The sequence below is a fragment of the Triturus cristatus genome, chromosome 5_1 (assembly GCF_964204655.1).
Source record: "Triturus cristatus chromosome 5_1, aTriCri1.1, whole genome shotgun sequence".
Taxonomy (NCBI): Eukaryota; Metazoa; Chordata; class Amphibia; order Caudata; family Salamandridae; genus Triturus; species Triturus cristatus.
This window is the reverse complement of record NC_140587.1, coordinates 901,474,458-901,481,043: the sequence shown is the minus strand read 5'-3', so window position 1 is coordinate 901,481,043 and position 6,586 is coordinate 901,474,458. Positions and strand designations below refer to the sequence as shown.

The window sequence follows — 6,586 nt, the reverse complement described above, 5'->3', positions numbered from 1 at the left end:
TTCCCCTTTGCGTGGTGGTTCCTCCAATTAGCTTCTCGTTGGAGGAGGTAAGCTAAAGCATTGAGCTTTTTGGCATCAAATAAGGCTCCCGGACCTGATGGTATTCCCCCTGGATCTCTTACGTGACAACCTCGAGGTCGGGGCACCTCTATTAACCCAAGTCCTAAATGCTGCAGCCTTGAGGAAGACATTGCCCTTCTGGTCCACCGCCACAATAGTGGCAATTTTTTTTAAAAGGAGACAAGGATAAGCCACAATCTTACCACCCAATCTCTCTCATCGATGCTGTAGTTAAGGTCCTGGGCCGGGTACTTCTATCTAGTTTGCCTCTCTGGGCCACAGACAACCATATCTTATCGGAAGTCCAATATGGTTTTCGTGAAGGCTTGTCAATATCGGATCAATGCCTCAATCTTTATCTTCTGACTTCCAAGTGTACTGTGGCCCAATTGGGCACTATGTAGCTGGCCTTCATGGACATTACATCCGCCTATGACCGGGTTTACCGGTGTAAGCTGTGGGACATTTTAACCTCATTAGGAGTAGATCAACGTATAGTACATCATCTGATATCACTCCATGCCCATACATCAGCGACAGTGAGAATCCAACACGCGGAAGATCTTACCAGTCATTTTAATTGTATACGGGGGTGCGCCAGGGGTGCCTTTTAGCTCCATTTTTATTTTCTGTTTATATTAAGAGCCTCGTGGCAGCACTCTTGGCCCTCCAGTCAGACTCCCCCAGAGTAGGTAGGAGAGTTTTGCCATGCCTACTATGCGGACGATGCGGTGCTCATGGTCCGCATGGGCCGGGGCCTGCAGGTCTTAATAGACAGCTCTGTGGCATTTATGGACAGGCTGGACCTGTCAGTGAATTACACCAAGTCTTATGTACTAGTGGTGGGCCCACGGGGGCTTCGGTCAAAAAGCTTTAAAGCCGGAAATCACATCCTTAGAAAGGCCCCGGCCTTTCCCTATTTGGGTGTGCTATTTGATGACAAGTTACAGTGGGAAGCCCTCTTAGAAGGGAAGCTGAATGAGCTGAATAAATCCCCGGGCGCCATCGCTAGTTTTGCAAGTAGATTGGGTTCATGGGCCCCGGAGGTAATTTTAAAACTGTACAAGTCCAAAGGTAGCTCAAGAGTAGTATATGGTAGCGAAATCTGGGTGTATGTGCCCCCACATATGTTATAAGTGGCAGAAAATAAATTTCTGTGCCGGATCCTACGAGTCCCCCAAGGTACACCAGTTTGGTCCGTACATGAAGAGTTAGGGGTTGGTTTCCTGGCGGACTAAGTGGCAATTAAACCCTTAGTGTGTTGGATAAAGATTTGGACTTCCGATCATAAGAATTTAAACCGCATGATTGTATTGGATTGTTTGAAATTGGAGCATGGTAACAAAATACCCAGGATACATTATGTAAAGGAGTCTTTCCAGGCTATAGGCAGGTCAGATATCTTTTATACACATGACCTTTTAAGTAAGGTGGGCGTTAAAATTATAAAAGACCTATATCACAAATTTTTAACTGTGAACCGTGACAATCTTGAACTCAGTCAACCCTTACTTAAGGCATACGCAATGTTAAATTCGGTTCTGGCCATTGAACCATACTTTGTGCCCTTAACTAGTGCCCACGATAGATTTTTATCCACACGTTTTAGAATTAACCAGCTCCATCATCTTTTAGTTTCTTTCCCTCACCAGATCAAGGAGGTCCCTGTGGCTGCGATCTTCGATCTCCACAGAACACGTTACATTTTATACTATTGTGTAACTATTTTTCATTCCCCAGAAAACTTTTCCTCTGGCCCCTGTTAAGAAGCTTGAAGTTTGGGCATGCTAAAGTGACCCTCTTGCATTTGCAGTTGTTATCCAACCCTCTCACACTCTGTGCTGTGTTAAGTTTCTTGTGGGCCGCTTATAAATCTGGATTATCCAGAATTGATTGAGTTTGTGCTGCTGGCTTTTATCCATTTGTATTCTTTTAATTTTTTTACTGTATCTGCATGAATGGTTTGCTTATTTATTATATGATGTACTGTATCTTTTATGGTTGCTTTTCATTTGAATAAAGAAATATATATTTATAATTCTGGAGCTGGATTCTAAGACTCCGAATGGTTTGAGCTCCAGTGAGGATTTTTTTTTACATATCTATGAAGTCAAGGGTCTGTTCAAACTGCCTTAAAATTTGTCGCTGCCTTACTATGGATTGGTTTTAACAAATTTTGGTTTCTAAATGATTTTGTAGGCAGTATTATGAACTATGTGTAAACTGTCTAAATTGGGCAATGTGATGTATACAAACCAGGATTAAGTAGGATGAGTAATATGCTTTTAATGAGATAGAAAAGAGTTTACATTGGTTTTACTTTTTCTTAAAGCATTTTTTAACATCTCCTTTGAAACATTTGGATTTAACCATCGAGTATTTGCATTTTATTCATATATTTAATATTTATTTATTTATTTATATTTATTAGATTGCAAATTTCTCTTTCTCCACACATTATATGCTATGACTGTTTACATCATTTAAAATCACCAATAACAGCTATTGAGCAGAGTAATGAGAGTATTTTTACTATGTCTATCATTCTATTGGCACGGTTTGTTGTGCTTTCACTTTAAAAAGGCTATGCCTGCCCCCTTAATGTGTCATGTGATCAAGGCTCCACGAGGGCTGAAACGCGTTATGGCTGGGTGCACGGGATGAAAATAAATTAATCGCACCAAATTTGGGTTCGCTGTGTCTTTGTTCTGACGGAGAAGAATTAAAGAGACATTTCATCGATACGGATTTACCGAGTGTGCTTCCTCGGTATCAGCGTAACCCCTCCTTCCATCTTGTGGCATTGCTTCAGGAAGCATTCATTTCCGGGTTTCCCTGGAGTGTTTTTCTTTGGTTCCTGTAAGGAGTAGCCGCTTTGAGCCCCCAGGATTTCCCTACCGAAGAGTGGATTCGGCAACAACAATATCGGAGAACCCGATTAATGCCTGACTCCAGACAAAGGTAGAGATGCGCCATTATTTCGGTGAAGGAGTGTGTTGTGAGATAGAGCGTCGATATTAATCGAGCGCCTTGTTCACATTGCCATATTATTTCATTATTGAACCCGAATAAAGACGCACCATGACAGCCGACACGCTAAGGAGTTGCGAGGTAGCGGCGAGCGGCATGTTTGATGACTCTCCTAACGGAGAGACTGTAATTAATCCTATGGTGAATAGCCAAAATATTCCGAGTACTGATATAAAGGAGAAATTTAGATCCTTGGAAAAACTAATGAAAGCCGAACAGGCAAAGTGATGGGAACATCGGTCCCTGACTCGTTATTTAGAAGTTGGCAGGATTCGCAGGGGACTACGTATAATGCTGGCTCCCAGTTACGAGCAACCCGATCCACGTATGTTGGCAGAATGGGCAGAATGTAATTTGGAATTGTCTAGAAAGCGTGTTGAAATATTAGTAAAGTATGCCGCCAGTCATCGAGAAGCTTTGCAAATTAAAATTGATGCCTTAAATGCCAAAATAGATATGTTGAATGCTGCGGATATAACAGTCAAATACAGAAATTAAATGTCTGTACGTTTAATCCACGAGGAGGAGATTATTAAAAAAAGAAAAGCCTATAAGTTCCAAAGTGATAAGTTGGACTACGAACATGGGCAAATATGCACATTCTCAAAAAAATATGATAATGTTAAAGCTGCTAGGAAAACATCATCCCTCCTACCTTCAGCCAATGAAATCAACCAACCAGCACCAATTGCAACATCAGTCTCTGATCTCAGCTTAGCTGTTGACAGCGAATCGGACAGTGAACAGATCACAGCTCAGCGTTTGGGGTTTCACAAGTTCACCCTGGTGCAAGAAGTAGATTGCTTGCGCCAGGATCGAAGGCAAACATTACGTCCCCGTGTCCAAGGTGCAAACACCGGCAAAAATGCAATAGCAAACGATGGGAGAGACGTAAGCGTGCCAATGAATGAAAATGCAAAGCAGACCAAGAGAGTAAGGAAACAATGGAGGCACAAATGATGCCCATTGATGTGGAATCTGATTCACAAACTATCGTGAATCTTACCAACAATACTCTCTCAAAAAATGAGATGGAAATACTTTCGCTTGGACTTTCATTCAGCCCTAAAAGTGATTTCAACTACGCGCAAACACGTGTTGATGTTTATAAATATGTGCGCAAACTAAAACTGAGCAAATTCCATCTGCTGCAAAACCAACATAAGACCAAAACTAAGACAACCACTGGGATCATCAGCCCCTCCATACTTACAGCCGGGGATATGGAACTCCTCCAGAATCTTCATCAATTACATAATAACAATGATGATGCTGAAATTTCAGCTAGCCAAGTGACAACCATCACAACTACTAGCTTTAACCAACGTCCACTTTCTGCCCAGTTATAATATAGATGTTTTTCATGACAAATTAACAGTTGAATTGAAGACTCTATATTACAAACTACGAGCTGTAAAAAAGCGTTGTACAAGCAGAGACAATGCATATTATCAGTTGATGATTAAACTACAAAACAACGATAATGTAATCATCAGGCAATCTGATAAGGGCGGAAACATCGTGCTTTGGTCCAGAGAACTATATATGGAGGAGGCCATGAGCCAACTTAATGACAGAGACTGCTATAGACGTGGTACGATGTTGGAAGTAAAAACAGCGTGGAACAATGTGTATTCGAGTTTGTTGGCATGGAAGAGTGCGGGTTTATTAACATCTGATGAATTCAAATATTTGAAGAATGACCATCCTGTGATGCCTGTGGTTTAATTTATCCCAAAGATTCATACAGATAAAAGCAAACCACCAGGCAGATCTATTATATCAGCCTGTAACAGCATTATGGAAAATATGAGCAAGTATGTGGATTTTTATTTGCAGGATTTCGTGAGGGGTCTACCTTCCTTCATTTTGGACACATGTGATCTATTGAAAAAACTCAATGCCATTGATTGGAATCCTAATGACTTGCTTATTTCCTTAGATGTTTCGTCATTGTATACTAGTATACATCACAGGGATGGTCTAAAAGCTGTTGAACATTTTTTAAACACCAGACCAATTTGTTTTTACAAACACAACAAAATTATACTAACCATGATTGCTATCTGCCTGGAAAATAACTTTTTTTTATTCCAGAACCAGGTATTCCAACAGGTTCGGGGCGTGGCTATGGGGACCTGTTTTTCCCCCAGCTACGCTTGTTTGCACATGGGGCTGTGGGAGGAACAGGTCCTCATGACTACATTTAAAGATGTTATGTCCAATAACATTCTAAGATGGTTCAGATATGTAGATGATCTGCTGATAATATGGAGAGGTACAGAGGAGGCAGCCCTTAACTTTATCGAGCAAATTAATGACAACAATCTGAATCTTAAATTTTCTGGTCAGATTATCAGGATATCAATTTATTTTCTGGATGTTGAAATCTATGTTCACAATGATCAACTTTGTACCCGGCTCTATCGGAAATCCACTGTTGGCAACACCCTACTGCATGCAACCAGTCACCATCCTGCTCACCTAATCCGAAGCATTCCGTATGGAGAAATGCTCTGGATAAGGAGAATATGCAATTTAGACTCAGATTGCTTAGCAGCACAGAATGAATGCAAGAATAGATTCCTTAGGAGAGGCTATTCTATGGATTCAATTGATAAAGCCATGACATGAGCAAATGCATACGGTAGAACACAGGCACTGATTTGAAAAACTGACATGATCGCAGATCAGGTACCTGAGACAACAGAACCACCAAGACTAATACTCACCTACAATACTCAAAATAAAATCATACGTAGGATGATTAATAGAAACTGGGCGTTGGTAAAGAATGACCCCGTATTAGTTGATGTATTAACCAAGTCTCCCAACATAACCTTTAGAAAATCTCGATCAATGAAAGATATGTTGGTTAAAAGCAGCCCCGAGGTGAGGAATTCTGTTAATTGGCTTGGTGCAAGTAAGGGTTTTATCAATTGTGCTGCCTGCAAAGCTTGCAAGCATGGTATCAATAAAATTGAATATTTAACACCTTTCAGCAGCAAACCTGTTCAAATCACCAAGAAACTGACGTGTAAAACCCAGTTTGCCGTTTATGTGGTGGAGTGTCCCTGTGGCTTGGGTTATGTAGGTAGCACAAAGCTACAGGTCAACAAGCGGATACTCCAGCACATAAGGGCAATCAATAATGGTGATAGCACATACCCGGTTGCTACACATTTTGATGAGAGTCATTCCAAAAAATCAATGGATCTTAAATACTTTGTCTTGGACTCGGTCCTTCCATTGAGAAGAGGGGGTGACCGGGAGGCATTGCTTCGCAGATTGGAGACAAAATACATTCTGGAGCTGGATTCTAAGACTCCGAATGGTTTGAACTCCAGTGAGGATTTTTTTACATATCTATGAAGTCAAGGGTCTGTTCAAACTGCCTTAAAATTTATCGCTGCCTTACTATGGATTGGTTTTAACTAATTTTGGTTTTAAATAATTTTGTAAGATTTTGCACATGTGAATCCCACGGGTTCGTTAG

The 6,586-nt window shown here is 41.0% G+C and overlaps 1 long non-coding RNA gene across 1 annotated transcript in view; it reads left to right on the top strand.

Annotated features, from left to right (window-relative positions):
• The first annotated feature begins 2,665 nt into the window (after positions 1 to 2,665).
• LOC146831582 (uncharacterized) overlaps positions 2,666 to 6,586 on the top strand; it is a 55,950-nt gene continuing 52,029 nt past the window's right edge. The window contains exon 1 of the long non-coding RNA XR_014961592.1: positions 2,666 to 4,907. This is a non-coding gene — a long non-coding RNA (uncharacterized LOC146831582). The remainder of the gene's footprint in view (positions 4,908 to 6,586) is intronic.